This window comes from Podarcis liolepis (genome assembly GCF_965112155.1).
Source record: "Podarcis liolepis genome assembly, chromosome: 5".
Lineage (NCBI taxonomy): Eukaryota > Metazoa > Chordata > Lepidosauria > Squamata > Lacertidae > Podarcis > Podarcis liolepis.
Window position 1 is genome coordinate 89,532,040 of NC_139556.1, and position 17,276 is coordinate 89,549,315.

The 17,276-nt window shown below is 45.3% G+C and overlaps 1 protein-coding gene and 1 long non-coding RNA gene across 10 annotated transcripts in view; one reads left to right on the top strand and one right to left on the bottom strand.

Annotated features, from left to right (window-relative positions):
• Positions 1-17,276, bottom strand: part of LOC310707497 — a 579,039-nt gene that overhangs the window by 512,170 nt on the left and 49,593 nt on the right. The window lies entirely within an intron of this gene.
• The window catches only part of NLGN1 (neuroligin 1), a 657,716-nt gene that overhangs the window by 126,565 nt on the left and 513,875 nt on the right, over positions 1-17,276 (top strand). For 6 of the 9 annotated variants that reach the window (XM_083504015.1, XM_083504020.1, XM_083504021.1 and 3 more), the window contains exon 1: positions 13,279-13,896. The exons of 2 other annotated variants lie outside the window; for them this stretch is intronic. The gene's annotated coding sequence lies outside the window, so the exon portion shown is untranslated. Of the gene's footprint in view, positions 1-13,278; positions 13,897-14,265; positions 14,344-17,276 lie in introns of those variants that run through there. One more of the 9 variants, XM_083504018.1, reaches the window with a different exon arrangement.

Genomic DNA, 17,276 nt, shown 5'->3' on the forward strand with positions numbered 1-17,276 from the left:
AATGGAATCTGTAATCCAATAAAGACTCTTTGAAACTGAACGCTGGCTGACTTGGTCCTATGTGAGCTGGGAGTGGGCGGCAGCCCTGACAGAAATGATTTTAGAATGTTGTACTATTTTATTGTTGTTAGCCGCCCTCAACCCAGCTTTGGCTGAGGAGGGCGGGATATAAATAAAATTTATTTATTTATTTATTTATTTATTATTATTATTATTATTATTATTATTATTATTATTATTATTATTATTATTCAGGCCAGGATTCCATAATGCCCTGAGCTAACTACGGGCTTGGGGACCACAGGAATTGCAGTAGGCAAGGGGAAAGGACAAAATCCTAGTCCACAGGCAGCTGCAAACATGGAAGGAACTTTAAAATAAACCTGTTCATCCAATAAGCATATTCTGAGTTCTTACTTTTAAGTGTCCTAGGCCTTTGCACCCAGCAGCTCCTTAGAGAATATTCAGCAACATGCTCCTTTCAGATGTTAATAGAGTGGATAATTTGAACTGGCCATTCTGCTGTCCTTCAGCTCTTTTTCTGCCTGCCTGCTTGGTCTTTCTGCTTTTATAACAGGAGGGGAGGCAGGAAGAGGAGCTGGTTGGCCTGGAAAACAGGAGAGTTCAAACTGCTGGCCAAAGTAGGAAAATTGTTGCATGTGTTAATCTTCCTGGAGGTATGCACATTGTTCTGTGTTAACAGCCATTGTTGGGTACAGGTAGATTTTGGCTCATTTTTTAACTGCATTTTTCCAAAGCAGCTGTGCTGAAAGGATGACCAGGCTTTGTGTAACATCCCTTATTGCACAAGCCAGGGACTTTGCCCGTTGAATGAATGTGAGCCGTGAAAATTAGTATCCTTATAGACGTTGCTCCGCAGCCAAAGCTACTTTTCTAAGGATTTGTCGATTCAGATGCAAGGTATCTGTCACGCCTTTTCTGGAAGTGGGAACCAATTTAACCACAGATATACATTATAAAAGCATTCCTGCTGGTTTCATTGTTAAGGCTTCTGCGGCAGGCTGATTGTCGGGGGGCGAGGGAAATGACTGCTTGAAAAGTGCCCCTTATAGATGCAGTAATATGGCCGTATTAGACATGGAACAATATGGTTCCACAGGGCTGGCCGCCGAGCGAATTACATCCTTCCATGTTGCTTTAGAACCACACAGCTGCCTTCCAGCTTCCTCTGCACAAAAGAAGAAGTTGCAAACGCTACAAACTTTGCTGGGTTTAATAAGATGCCTGGTGAACTACCTCATTTGTATGGATACAGAGGCAGAAAGAATTATACTTGGCATGCCAGTATATGTAGCAAAATTCTGATGACCACATCTCTTAGGAAGTTAGGAAGCTGCAGTGTACTGATAGACATTGAAGCATCCAACATCGTGTTATTTACACCAGGGTTTCCCAAACTTGGGTCTCCATTAGTTTTTGGACTATAGTTCCCATCAGCCCTGACCACTGGTCTTGCTAGCTAGGGATGATGCAAGGTAGTCTGAAATATACTCGGAGTGTGGATTTCATGCTCTTTATTCAGCTCATAGTAGTGAGGAATGAAAGTTTCCCCAAAATATCTGCTTTATATACATTATCTACACAATGGGCTGCACGTGATTGGCTAATTCTGGGATTCTCCTGTGGGCCAATCAGGTTGCAGATTCACTTCCACCTGGAGCTGGATTGGGTGGCTCCTGCGGACCAATCATACTGCTGCATTGTTCTAGAACCAATCAGACTGCTGCATTCTAGACCCTATTGTTCTAGGACCAATCAGACTGCTGCATTCTGAATCCTATTCAACTCAGTACATAACCAGCTGGAGGCCCAAGTTTGGGAAATGCTTTTCTACACTGACAAAAAGCAGCTGAAAGATAGAACTTTTCCCCAGCCCTGCTTAGAAATGCTGGAGATTTTGTAAAACATGTACTCTACCACTGAGCCACAAACCAGTAGTGGTCAGTGGGGAAGGTTGGCAGTGCTTACCTGTCTTCCCATCACTGGTGTCTCTAAGGTTGACCAGGAGAGGGTGAGGCAGCAGCAAGGTTGGTGCAGTGCACACACATTGGCAGAGCCATTCTGGTGCTCCTGGCATTGCATTTGCACCATGCCAACCTCCCTGAAGTATTTGTGTGTCTCACTGGGTACGGGGGGACAACTTCAAGGGCACCATTTCACTCATGGGTTCCATGTTAGCAACCCCTGAGGCACAATTGCTACTAAGCTGCCCTACAAACTTAAGAGACAAGGATGCAAATTTTATATAACAACGCTGGACCATTTGTTCAGCTTCACTCATTCTGGAATATACCCACGATGGCAGACAAGCTTATGAGAGAGGGTCAATAGGTTCCTCACCAAAGACCAACAGACTCCAATCAAGGCAGAGAGATTGGAAGTGAAACCAGGTTCCTCCTGCCAAGTCAGATTAGACAGACGTTTTAAAATGGGTATGTGAGCTATTTTCTCAGTGCAGAGAGGGTGAGGGCCAAATGGTTTGCATAAGCTTAAACTCACCCAACAAGTGAAGACTGTGAAATGCTCTCTCTTTGGCAGGAAGAGCAACAAAGTGGGAATGATTGAAACGATAAAATGGAATCATAGGTGCAATCAACATCTCTTTCTGTGCAATGTTCACATTTTTATAAAATTGCAATCTGAATTATTAACTATGTGGCATACATTCCAGCAGCATTTACCACCCTGCCCAAATATTTTCATATGATGCCTGTTGCCAGTCAATAGTGTTAATATTAAAACGGGTTTAAGAGTCATGGCTGCTTCCTGTCAGGTGTGCGTGCAGGAGCCAGGCCCTGTGACCAGGACTGGGGCCTTCCTAAGTTTGTTCTGAAGAGGCAAGGTGCGGCCGCACAGGTGAGGCCAATTGGTAACTCACAGCATCTGGTGGCAAGAGCTGGGAAGGGATATAAGGTCAGCATTTTCCCTTCAGCTCTTTGCCACAGCAACATGCTCCCTGCCTTGCTGTGTTTGGTTCCTTGACTCCTTGATCCTTGGACCCTTGCCTTTGTGACTCCTTGCTTCTTGACCTTCGGACCCTTGGCTTCTTGACTCCCAGCTCTCTGACCCTCGGACTCTTGGCTTCCTGACTCCTGGACTCTCATTTCTGCTTCCCCTTGCCATCTTGCCCCCAGTCCCAACGTCCCCAGCCTGGACTTCAATCGCCCATGAACTGGACCATGACACTTACCTTCTAAAGGGACCCTGGGAAATGATGGTTTGGTGGGAGAACCTGCAGAGAACTTGGTTAGGACTACTTTGCAAACTTGCAGGATTCTCAGTACATCCAGGAAGGAAACTATGCCAGTTATTCCAAGTTAGGTTCGTAATGCAGACATAATGGATGGCTTTGAAAGTGGATTGGACAAATTAGTGGAGGATTAGGCTTTCAATGGCTACTTGTGACAATGACTGGGGATCGCAAGTGGAGAGAGTGTTGCTGTCCTTATGCCCTGCTTGTAGGCTTCCCATGGGCATATGGTTGGCCGCTTTGGAAACACGAGTCTGGACTAAGATGGACCTTTGGTCTGATCCAGCTGAGCCCTTCGTAGGTCATTATGTTCTTATTCTGCCTGTGACTGCAAAATGCGGCTGGTAAGAAAATATAGCAACGTGTATTTACATAATACGTCTGTGGAAGTGAAGAGACTAAGAAGGGATGATGAAGCGTTTGTTATGCAACAACTCGTGAACTTTTGAATATGATTCAGTCCTTCTAAATAAAGTACCAGGCAGACTATTCTATTGAACATAACAGATTGGGTACTACCAAAATGCCCACTAAAGTGTGGAAATGTGTGTGTTCATTGTTAAACTTACTTACCTTGGAGTAAGCCACTGATTTCAAGCAGTAAACCTACAGAAGGCATAGAATTTACAGTTGCTCCTAAATGTATAGAATTGCATCCTCAGTGACCACTGACTTGGACTCGTGATTCTTTGCTCTGAGGTCTGCTGAAGCATGGAGGTCTTTACACTTTCGATTTTGTTGGTTGATATGTGTATACATAGGTCTATTAGGCTTGGGATTTGTACAATAGTGGCTAAGGTCACAGAACCACCAATGTCTCGGGATGCTTGATGAATTCATTCTTTGGGAATTCCATTATAAACCCACCCGATCCTACCTTCTGGACAGACTGGTGTGTAATTCTCCACTAGATTTTGCACTTCCTATTTCAGCCCGGGAAAAAGTATTGAAATTGATTATGTGCCAAAAATATCATCATCTCACATATCACCCCCCTTTCCCGGCCATTCTCTATCAATGAATGAGAGAAGGGGGGTATACTGGAGTTAAGCCTGCCCCTCCCAAATCCAGATTCTGATATGAGAGGCAATTGTTGTCCCATTTCAACCGTGCACCAGATTGAAGCCTGTTCCCTCCCTCCTGTGTCCTATAGAACTTTGGAACTATGGTAATCAAAGCAACTGTCCTGTATCAGACCCATGTATCCAAAGGCATATCTATTCTTAAATCTGTTATTTGGTTGTGTTAGAGGACTCATCTGCACCATGTGTTTAAAGCAGTCTCATACCACTTTAAACAGTCATGGCTTCCCCCCAAAAAATCCTGGGAACCATAGTATGTTAAGGGTTCTTCTGGGAATTGTTAAAAGGCTGCCCTGTTCCCCTCAAGTAGCAGCAATTCCCAGAGTGGTTTAAAAATCAATTCCTCCTCCTAAAGAGCTCTCAGAATGGCAGCTGTGAGAGGAGCTCTGCACCATTAATGAAGTATAGTTCCCAGGATTCTTTGGGAGAAACCATTACTTTTTAATGTGGTATGGTTCTGCTTTAAATGTATAGTGCTTTATGGGCTAATAGCCGTAAATAAATAAATGAAAAAAATGTATAGTGCAGCTGCAAACTCAGTGATAGAGTCTTGAAAACTTAAAGGAACAATATCTTGTATGTGGAATGTTGCTGTTTGAACTATGCGTTACTAGATAATGGGACTTCTTACAGCACCCTCTCTATGGAACTCCCAGCCTACAATGGTTTAGTTCAGATGCTGGTTGAAACCATTCCTGTTTTTCCTGGCTTTTGCGTCTCTGTAAGAATTTCAGCCAACTGACTGGTTTGTTTTCTGTATTCACAATTCACATGTTTGTGTGGTCTCTTTCTTCTTTTTCTGCACTAGTCTCTCTCTCTCTCCCCCCCCCCTGAATCTCTATTATATTAGTGGGTTTTAATTGTATTTAATTGTAATTATATTGGTGGGTTTTAATTGTTGGCGGTTCGAATCCCCGCAATGGGGTGAGCTCCCGTTGCTCAGTCCCTGCTCCTGCCAACCTAGCAGTTTGAAAGCACATTAGAGTGCAAGTAGATAAATAGGGAAGGTAAACGGCGTTTCCGTGCGCTGCTCTGGTTCACCAGAAGTGGCTTAGTCATGCTGGCCGCATGACCCGGAAGCTGTATGCCAGCTCCCTTGGCCAATAAAGTGAGATGAGCACCGCAATCCCAGAGTCGGCCACGACTGGACCTATTGGTCAGGGGTCCCCTTTACCCCAAATTGTATTTGTTAACCAGACATTTTATGGGATTGTAACATTCTGTTGTGTAAAACTGCTCTGAGATCTTCGTAAATGTAGAATGGAATAAAATAAGAAAAGTGAACATCTGTGCATGGCTCCGAGTGTGCAGAACCTCCGTGGCACATCTGCATAAGTGAGGAAGACATAGAGGGGCGGTACCTAAGCATGTGTTGCATCCAGCTATTCTAAATAATAAGGTTTGGCCAATAGAACCAAGGTTAAAACTCCATGCTGCTGTGACGTTCACCACGCTGTACAGGCTCATTTCCCTGTATAGTGCAGTGTCGGTCAGTAACCATGGGACATACCCAGGTCTTCTGGAATATTTGGAACTACAGCATAAAAACCCTACCTGACAATTAATACAAGCCAAGTGCTAAGCAGCTTATTGATGTTGCATAGCTGACTCTTCCTGTAAAAATCATCTCCGCTTCCAAGGCAATTTATTACTCAGACATGTGATATTTACACATCTTTCGAATTCCAAGAATCAAAAAGGCTTTCCAAAATTAAACTTCACTACATGCCCTCCTTGGGGGTTTTTGGTGTGTGTGTGTTTTTAAAGTTAACTCCAAGCCTTACAGAGACTATATACTAAGATGGTTACCTGAAATGCCCCCCTGACACAAATCATGATAGACCCATTGTCACCAGAACATAAGATAGGAAGCCATGGCAGCAGCTCTTCAGAGATTCAGACATTCCTAGTCCTACATGGAGATGGCCGGGATTGAACCTGTGATGCTCTACCAATGAGCCACAGCCGCTCCCCAATGGAAGAACTAGAAAAGTTGCAAAAAAGGGGGCAAGCAAAATTACTAAGTACTTGTTGGGGAGGGAGGCCTTCCATACAAAAAAAGATTAAAATTGTTGGGGCTTTTTATTGTGGAAAGCAACGATAACCTGCAGCAGACATGTCTAATCAGAAGCAAGTCCCACTGAGTTCAATGGGATCCCATTCCAAGTGTGTACAGGATTGCTGCCTAAGGGGCAACAGGAAGTTGACAATGTTGTAAATGGTGTAGAGAAAGTGGGCAGGAAGGCACTCGTATCCCTTGTGTGTAGCACTCGAATTTGGTGGTGGTGTTTGTGTGTTACCCAATGAAACCAAGAGCTATTCTAAAAGGGGGAGTTTGCATGACCTGCCCCCACCGCCCACATGTCAAAAGAACATTCATGGTGGAAAAGAACTGGTGCATGCACATAGCGCCCCTTCCAACATCTGTTGAAGGTGCAGAATGGAGCAGCATGGCACATAGAGGCGGCAAATGGTAGGTGTGGCTCATACAAGCCTATGCCTCCTTCTTGCGTTTTTTTGGCTGGTAGAAGCTATTGTGTAAACCCCTTTTTACAAGTTTAGAATAAAGTGTAGAAGGTTGTCTGCAGTGTTCTACTTGGAGTAGACCCATTGACATGAATGAGTATGCCTAACTTAGATCCATTAATTTCAGTGGGTCTGCTCTGAATACAACTAACATTGGATCCAACCCAGAATTCTTGAGGTGTACCCCCATCAAGCTGCAAGTGTGGGGAGATGGTTGCATTTTTTAATATGCCCGACCATAAACTCCTTGCATTTAACGAAACTAGAACTCCAGGGAGAGAGGTTCCATTTAGCCCTCTCTCTGATGTATAAAGGGACATGGGTGGCACTGTGGGTTAAACCACAGAGCCTAGGGCTTGCTGATCAGAAGGTCGGTGGTTTGAATCCCTGCAACGGGGTGAGCTCCCGTTGTTCGGTGCCAGCTCCTGCCAACCTTGCAGTTTGAAAGCACGTCAAAGTACAAGTAGATAAATAGGTACTGCTCCAGCAGGAAGGTAAACGGCATTTCTGTGTGCTGCTCTGGTTTGCCAGAAGCGGCTTAGTCATGCTGGCCACATGACCCGGAAGCTGTACGCCGGCTAATGGTCAGGGGTCCCTTTACCTTTACCTTTACCTGATGTATAACTTGCTACACACAGGCCACTTTTTACATGGGAGAGCCATTAAAGAACAGAACCCTCAGCTTTTAGTTTGAAGTTTTGAAGCCTAGACTTCTACCATCTTGATGTGCATTATGTGCAGAGTGGCGCTCACTTGCCTTAGATTCAGGACAAACGAACGGAAACAGCTTGCATGACTCCGAATTGTGACTGAGCTGCAAGATGTGTTGAGGACCACCAGCTTAGTGGGCTTTTAACATCTTAAGACAAATTCAAAGCCACAGGCTATTAACCATGGCAGCTAAATGGAACTGCCATGTAAACAGTAGCAAGACAGCAGATGGTGGATGAGCAGCAAAGCTAGAGTACTTTTCATCGCACGCTACTTGTGAGTTTCCTAAGATGTTGGACAAGATGCCTCATGGCCTCGTCCAGGTCATAAGATTGTCCCTGCATGAGAGCTTACAATTTTAAGGACATGATATAAAAGGAAAGGGGGTTGAGAAGGAGGAGCTGGGTAGGGGGAGAAGCAAACTTAGGCACTAGTTCTCACTTCCAAAGTTCTTATAAGTGTGGTGGCAGGAAGATCACTCCCAACAGCTGCTTCATCTTCAGCAAGTGGATGATGTCCCCCTTGCCATGTTGTTCTTCCTGGGAGACAGAGTGGAACAGTCTTCCTATAACTCTTAAAACCAGATGCAAAGAACCCCACTAGGATAAATAAACTTTTTACTTCTAGCTTGTTCTGTATGGAAGTATGCACTGGACTTAAAATTGTTTGTTTATTGGTCACTGTGTTATTTCTTGGATTATGGAACAAAGCTAGAAACTGTTGTAAGCTAGCAAGAAATATTTTATTGCCTTTGATTACAAGAGACCTTCGTTATGATTAATCTTATGGTTTGTGCCTCTGCACCCCCTTTTTGTGGCTGGCCACACCCCTTCACTCTTCCTTGTGCCTTGCAGTGTAGCCTTGTACTCACAGTCACAGCACATTCAGACATCTCTTGCAACCATGAGCACTAGAAAGCTAGTCTAAATTGAATTAAGAGGTGGCTCTCAGGCACTGCACAAGAGCCAGGCTGCATGGGCAAAACACTGTCTCAGAGGGAGGTTCCCCACAGCTATTAAAAATATTGTGCATGTGCTTAACATGAGAGCTATTTCCAGGTGAGGAAATCAATTTGCAATTTACAGAGAGACAAATCTACTTCTGAGTCTCCAAGCTGTTTGTGCACTTCCATTGTCTGCTCCTGAAAACACCTTTGCGACCTCCCCTTCATTGCCTGGTAAACAGTATTGAGATCAACAAATGGAACCCAGTTAATCTTGTCATGGTCTGATTATTACCAGCTGTGGTGGCAGCAGTGTTGTGGAATGTCCTCCCTGCTGATATCAGAGAGAGGCTCCTCTGTGTTGGTGTTCTGCCGACTTTCAGAGAAGCACCCTTTTACACTGACATTTTGTTCATCTCTTGATCTGGGCTTCCTATGTTAATTACTGTGTGTTTCAGTGGGATTGTTTTATTTCATATTTTAATTATGGGTGTTTATATCTTTGTGCTTAGGATTGTTTTGTTGTCTCTTTTAATGGTGGATTTTCATATTTTAAGGTTTGGGCCACTGGATTTTAACGTTTTGACATTAAGAGGTTTATAGATTAATAAATAACAGTTTCCATTGTGAAGTCAAATAGACTGGAAGTGTGTGTGTGTGTGTTTGTGGGTGGGTGGGTGTTCATGTACTGTATCTTTATTTGTTTTTTTAAATATTTTTTATTAATATTTTCTTAGTTTTCAAAAGTATGTGCATTGCCTATTTTTTTCAGGTTGTGTTTTCTACGGATCAGTAACATTTGTTGTGAGGTGTGTCTTTATTTCTGCAAATGGTTCATTAACATTACAAGGTTATTTGCACAAACCAGTTCGGTACTGCATCTTTAACTGAAACATACTAAATTTAAAATACATGCAGGGCACTGCGATTCCAATATCTCAGGGAAGCTAGACAAACTTTGCACAGAATTATGTTGTCATCGCTGCAAACATTAATCTGTACTGGCCTGCCACAGAATCTTAAGAGCAAAAAGGGTTTTTATCAAATTTCCTGGCACCTTTAGACCTTGCCTAGGGCTCTGCACACACTGGACTTGCCGATGCATTCAGAATGCTTGGCTGAATGCTGAAGTCGAGACAGTTTGGTCAAAAAGTCTGCATCGTAATGCGAGCATGATTTGTGGCCGACGTCCCCCATTTACACAAACTCACTCCTAGAATAGCTACTTTTAACCACATTTATTGACTGCGTGGTGTAGACGACTTTGAAAATGGATGAGTTCATGGAGGATAGCTCTGTCAACAGCTGTTAGCCAAAACTGTGAAATGGAACCTCTCTTTTCAGACACAGTATCTCTCTGCATAGGGACGCGGGTGGTGCTGTGGTCTAAACCACAGAGCCTAGGGCTTGCAGATCAGAAGGTCGGTGGTTCGAATCCCTGCAACGGGGTGAGCTCCCGTTGCTCGGTCCCTGCTCCTGCCTACCTAGCAGTTCAAAAGCACGTCAAAGTGCAAGTAGATAAATAGGTACCACTCCGGCAGGAAGGTAAATGGCGTTTCCGTGCGCTGCTCTGGTTCACCAGAAGCGGCTTAGTCATGCTGTACGCCGGCTCCCTTGGCCAGTAAAGCGAGATGAGCGCCGTAACCCCAGAGTTGTCTGCGACTGTACCTAATGGTCAGGGGGTCCCTTTACCTTTATATCTCTGCATTCCAGGTGCTAGGAGCAAATCAGTGAGGATTGTTGCCGTCATGGACACCTGGAGCGTCCATTGCTTGGAGGAGTTTGCTGATTGGTCCTTGGTCTGATCCAATGGGGCAGATTTGTTGTTAACCCTGAAGTTCATTTCACCACATTCTTAGGCTTTGTGTGCACTATACACTTAAAGCACATGACTTTCCCTCCAAAAGAATCATGGGAACTGTAGTTCATCCCTCACAGAGCTGCAGTCCCCAGTCTCCTTAGCAAACTACACTCCTATCCTCATTTATCTGGGCATGGGCCCCACTGAATTAAGTGGGACTTACTACTGAGTAGACCTGCATACCATGGTGCCACAAGATTAGATTAATTGTTTAATGTATCTAATCATAGAATTGTAGAGTTGGACAAAAGCAACAAACTTCTTCTTAAAAGCAAAAACCTCTGACTTGCTGTTTTGAACCAGAGGGCATGAACATATAGTTCAATGCAAAAAAACCCCCACAAAACCAAACCAAAAACCCTGTCATGAAATACTTTGTATGCAATATAATAGGATTTATTTCATACATATTAAAATATAGCATTCATGTTTGCATAATTACATGCCTAGTGATTATAGGGAGAACACTTCTCCCTGTCTGTTTCTTGGAGAAAATAACCCAGTGTTCTTTCAGGCTGATGCTATCGGTCCTTCTTACAGTGAACCCAGTGAGTGCTGGCAGGATTGTAGGCAGGTTGGGCCACGGAAGGCACTTCCATGGTCACTGTTTTTTTGGGGTGGGATTTGATTGCATAACAGTAATTAAAATGAATTTGGCATACTTGTGCAAGAAGCCCACTTCCCAAAACAAACTACCTTCCAGTGACTTTTTGAAATCAGGAAAGTGATGGGGAGATGCACCAGAAAGTGTGGGGTAATGATTGCTTGACACAACATCATGTAACTTCCCTGCAAACTAATTGGAGTGAATGTTAATAGCAGATGTTGCATATAACCTCCCTGCAAACTTTGTGCAAGCAAATCACGATAAGTGCTGAATAAGCAGCTCACCTGGAAGCGACCTGAGAGAATGTGTCTGTGTACTTGGAAGAGATCTTGAGGGTTGCAGAAGTAAGGACAACAGCAAAACTTTAAAATGCCAACCTGACCCCAGGAAACAGCCCCATAAGAACTGAGCATGTTTTCATGAAGATCAAATATAGAAGGGGATGGTTAGGGATGGACAGAAGACATGGGTACCAGCTCCCTGGGGCCCTTGGTGCCTGAGCACCCACAAAATTCTCCATGAAGGGGCCGGGCACCCACAAATTTTGGTGCCAGGGCCGTGCATGCTTTATGGCATCCAGGGCCCTTTGCATCCACAGTTGCACACCTGGCAGAAGAGGAATGTACCTGTGCGCTTCACAACTGAAACAATACATATGATAATCTAAGCCACTTGTTGTCAACTGGGCAGATCTAAGATGAGTTGCAATAGCAGTGCCACCATATGCATAAACACTGACAGATTAAGAAATGGGTCTCTAGATGATGTTTGGGTTCCAGATCTAAAAACGTTGAAGACTGCTGGTCTAAGGGAAAGTCCTTACCTTGGTTTAATGTGGAATGTGACCTCCTTGCTCCGCCTTTAATACCCCCTCATCCTTGCAATATTCTTCTCCAGCTATGGCTGCTTCCTCCCACTTTCTCCTCCCTAAATACAGAGATACTCCAGACAATTGATGTAGCTCCCTTAAATCTGTTAGATAGGCTTAAGTTATGTGTATGAGGTAGAAGCTGGGAGCAAGAAGCAGGCTGGGCAATTGAGAGACAGAGCCGTGTCTGATTTCTGCTAGGAAATAGGCTGCGGCTATGGGGACAGCATGACCTCCTTGGGGTATTGATGCTGTGAGCCCCTCTGTCGTACGCTCAGGTTGTATATATGTGTAAATAAACCATATATCATAAAGACACCACAGTCTCTGCTGTCCCTCATTCAGAGGAAAGCAAACCCCGGGTAAGCGTCTGGAATCTCGCACCACTCTGAGATTAGGAGCCAAATCCTAGGGGCCAAGGTCCTTCCCCCCCCCAATAAAATATTTGAGGGGGCTGGGCCCCTCCAAAGTTGATGGGCATTGCCATTCAAAGGGTGTGCATGCACCATGTCATGTGATCAGTCATGTGGAGCAGGCCTTGCCTTCCGCCCCCAATAGTTTATTCAAGCTGGCACCCCTGGGTGGCGTGTGCCAATATAGAATATTAACTGCATTTTGAGGAGGACGTCATCATGTGGACATTGAGTTAAACTTGCTTGCGTGAGCAGCACCGTGCTTCCCATAAACTGTTGGGCGACCCAAGTTTCACCCGCCACCCATAATGCCTTGCAACGTTTTGCGATCGTACTAACACATGTTAGTTGCCGCATGTGGATTGTTCCATCCTGCCTGATAGATTCAAGAGACTTGAATTGGTAGAGTTTTCCTTTCTCTGCCTTTGGGGGTGTTACATCTCTGGACACTCTGCTTTGCAAAAACAACAACAACCCCACAAACAAAAACTTCACACACAGGGGTGGCGAGGGTGGCAACAGCATGCCACGGACAAGGCTACGGTGAACCTTCAGCCTTGTGCTTGAACGTACAAAACTGCTTCTTCCTAGCAGGTTTGCAGCCTTTGAATTCGCCTCTTCGGCACAGCATTGCAATATTCTTAGCTGTAGATTCACACAGAGGCAAGAGTACATTTCTCCTCCTTCCATGGTGCTAATAAAGTTTATCCTTCTATTCGGAGGCATGGTTAATTAACAAGGCAGAATGGCCGCTTTACAGAGACTCCTCTAGCAGATGACTGCCGCGAAAAAAAAAGAAGACAAGAAGAAAGCCAGCGAGGAAGGGGGGGGGGGAGAGAGAGAGAGAAGAGGAAGGGGGGGGGAGTGGGATGGCTTGTTGTTCGGCTCTTGGCCACTAGGGGTACCTTTGTACCATTTTTCATCTAGCAGCAATTTGGAGTTGAAACCTATAATAGGGGAAAAACCAAGGTTCTCGGCATTTCCCCCCCTTTCTTTTAGCGAGCAGCGCATCCAGAATCTCCCCCCTCCTGGAAAAAAAAAACCCCTTTAAAAAAACACACACACACCCCACACTACACACATACAAACACAGCCTCCTCTTCAGTCTCCGTGTGCTGTGAAATCACACACAACTGGACATCAAGCAAAGGAGATTCATCTGGAGGGCAATTTCAAATCGAGATAAATCTATTGGATTAGTAGGATTATCTGATTGCAGCCGAAAAGAAGTAACGTTTGATCATTTCTAGTTCTTGCCTGATGGTCGGATTTAAATGGAGGTGGCGGCGGCTTGGTACAGATGCTTCACGCCGATGAATTCCGGATGGGATTTCTCCTTCTTCTTCTCCTTCTCCTCTTCCTCCTCCCTCTTTCTTTCTCGCAGTCTTGGGCAGAGGAGAGCAAGAGGGGGGAAAATTATATAAATCGATACAATTTGGAAGTGTCCAGCGGATGATTTAAGAACCTCGGGGTTACAGCTGATTAAAAGAGGATAACGCCCGGGATCCAAACAGTGAATTACGGTTTTAGCAGCGGACTTGCGGTTTGATTTTTCTTTTTTTTCTTTTTCTTTTTAAGCCAACAAACAAAACAAAACAAGGCTTATTGGAATTGGTAAATAGTTTGATTTCCTTTTCATTTTTTAAACGACAGAATGCTTAAACCACCCCCCTCCCCCGATAGATAGATAATCGCTCCTTGCATTATCTGGACACTGCCAGGAATGTTGGCGCGGGGGGGGGGGGGCGCATCGGTTAGTTCTTGTTTCCTGGGGGGGGGGATTTCATAGTTTTAAGATCAAGGACGGTGGGATGGGTGGCTTTTGTGGAGTGGGTGGGTGGGGGGAAGATCTGGTTTCTCCGAGTAGGACGGCAGTGGGTGATGTTGGTGAGACTGGGGTGTATTTTGTGTATGTATTGGGGGTGGGGTGGGGGTGCGCAGAATGGCCAGCGCTTGTGACTTGCAAAACATCGCCGGTGCGCGGAGGGGAGAGGAGAGAGAGGAGGGTGGCGACGCCAAGCGAAGGCAGAAGTGCACTCGGATCTCCCGCAACTTTGCATTGTGAGACAATCCAGGCTTTGCTGGGCTTTAGGTTTTTTTTGTTTTGTTGCTGTTGCCCGGGCGCGCTGGTCTGCGTGGCTCGGGGAGGGTGGTGGTAAGATGTCTCCCTGTGTGCGTGTGATCTCTGGCGTGTGTGTAACTGACACGAGTGTGTGCGCGCGCGTGTGTCTATGTGACGGCCAGCAGCGGCATTGAGGGGTTCTCTCTCCCTGGATCTTCCTCCGCTCTGTTGCTGTTCAGAGAAAATCTATCTTTCTCTTGGCCGGCTGGGTTCTTCCGAGACGAGGCGCACGCTTCCCGGAGGCAGGGGCTGCCGAGCTGGGTCTAGCGGGCAGCTCCCTCTGCCTGCTCCGGGCCCCTTTTTCTTTTTTTTTGTCATCGTTACCTTCCCTCGGTTGCAGATGCAGCGAAACTTTGCAGCCGGTGAGACGGCTGCAGCCTGGCCGTTCGCTGTTGATGGCGAGGAGGAAAATGACCGCCGTTAGCAAGAGATAGGGCTTGTGTAGTGCAAGGATGGGGAGCGGCGGCGGTGGTGTGTGTATAGGAAATAAAGATTGCAACACACAAACACACACACTTTTCTCTTTCTCTTCTCCTCCCCCTTGGCAATAAAGGCCTGGTTCTCCCGAGCGGCTTGCGCGACCCCCAAGAACGCCTCCCTCCTTTGTCCCATAGGAGTGAATGGCAGCGCTGCAGTTCTGTGCAAGGGAAACTCGACGGGGGCACTCGGGGACACCACGGTGGTGGCGTTGGTGGGGCGGCCAAAGCTGCCGCGGATTGCCCCAGCCCCTGAAGAACCAGCGCCGCCTCTTTGCATAGCTCCGCCCCCTTCATCTGCATAGGCTCCTCCCCCATCCTTCTGTCTCTTGGTGTCCCTGCGATGGGACGTCTAAGCAAAGCCTGTCAGTCAAAGTCTCCCCCTGCCCCCGCTGGCGTTGTCTTGTAGACACCAGGAGAGCCAGCGGTGTCTCCGTGATGCTCGGAATCTCATGCAATGTTCCATAAGGGAGGAGAGGGAGGATGGGTGCTCCTAGACGGATGCTCCAGTACCAAAGGACTGGGAAGGGGGTTCAGTGGGATGGTGGGAGAGGAAATGGGAGGGAAGGCAACCAGGTCTTACTAGGAAGGGACCAGGTGCCACTGGGGAGGTAGGTGAGGAATGGGCATAGGTGAAGAAAGGAAGGGAGAACTGCCTGGAGATTGCGGTGGAAGCATGTCGGAATGGCACTTGAAGGGAGAGGAGGTGAAATTAGGGACGGGTAGAGCATTTGCTGTGCAGGAAGAATGCCCTGGGTTCAATCCCCAGCGTCTTCAAGGCAGGAGGGAACTGGGCAGTGTCCCTGCCTGGAATCCTCTCATGCAGTGTAGTCAATTTTGAGGTTGATGGACAAGTCATGTGGCTCAGGATTAGGCTGTACTGGAGACGGACCTGATCACTCCACAGAGCCAAGGAGTATATGGGCAGGTTACAAAGGGGCCTTTGAGGAATGCCATGATCGAGATAATATGGGGCAGGGTAGTGGAATAGGAATTACACTGCTAGCACCTGAAGTGATCCTTTTCTGCCTCCGTCCCCATCTGCTTCCAAACCAATGAGGTTGACCTGGATGTGATGAGTTCGAAAGGACTCAATATGGAATTGCAGTTTATTTACTGATGTGCATGGCTTTTGATTTTTTATTTTAATGTTGTGGACAGATGAGGTTGAAAATTGCAAAGCTTGAAAACCTTTGAAAATCTATACAGACCAAGGAGGGAAATGTACATAGGGGCATAGAGGTGCTGTAATCCCTTCCTCTTGGAATTTAATGCCGAGTAAACAGGGATAGGCTGTGAGGCTATCCTTTGACACTTTGGATTGAATCCCTTTAAAGCCCATGGCACTAACTTCTGAGAAAACAGCCACGGGATGGGCTGCGTGACAACAGGAGCGGAATTTGGTTTGCGTGCTCGTAAATAGCACTGAATCCAGCCTTTGCAACCTTAATCTCAGTCTTACAGGAGATGAGGGGGAAATAAACGTCTGTGAATATATTTCTCTTAAGGTTATGCGAGACCACTGGCATTTTCATTTTCATGTTGGCTGATTCAAAATCTTCTCTTTTTAAACACAACAGCTGACATTCGTTTGCTCCTGAAATGTGAGTGTTTAGGGGTAGTTTATTTCTTTTTCCAGCGGAGATTGTACCAGAACTTCATATTTGCTTAGCTGAAGGAAAATCAATTTTCGGCAGGTTTAATTAAAATTAGTCAGATTACTTAATATTAATTGACTTTTAATTAAAGCTAGACGTTACCTTGGAATCTGCAGAAAGGGCATTCTCTCAAATCATTTTAAGGGTGCATGTGGCTGCACAGCAATTAAGTTAAAATAATATAGTTATTTAAGCAGCTTGGAATTTAACTGGCAATCTGCTTGCTTCACCTTTTGGTTCTTCTTTGACTCTTATTAAGGATATACTATTTTAGCAGTCTTTTTTAAAAAAAGTATTTTAGTAAAAGGCTGGCTTCCTTAAGGTTTGAGAATGCTATCTTTAACAATGCAGACACCAGCTCAATGTCTTGCCTCTTTATGGTTGCCCTTAGCATCAGATAGGATGCCTAAGATCCACTGGAGATCCATTGCAAAGTTGAGATTAAACAGCTGGCTGGTTTTTTTTTGGGGGGGGGTAGGCAGTGACATTCTGTTCATTATTTTTTTAAAAAAAAATATTTTGCATTTATACAGCTGCCTGTTCCCTGTAAATAAGCATAGGTAATTCACACTAGAAAACATTTATTCATGAACAGATAGAAAACCACATTTCAAGTTTTTTGAACATCTGGCTTCTTGATTATTGTAGCTAGCTTGGTCAACAGAATGCAGCGTTGGACCTGGTTTCTGGAGAAAGGTCTGAGAACTAGGGTTCTTGTTGTTTTATTCGGCCCAAGGG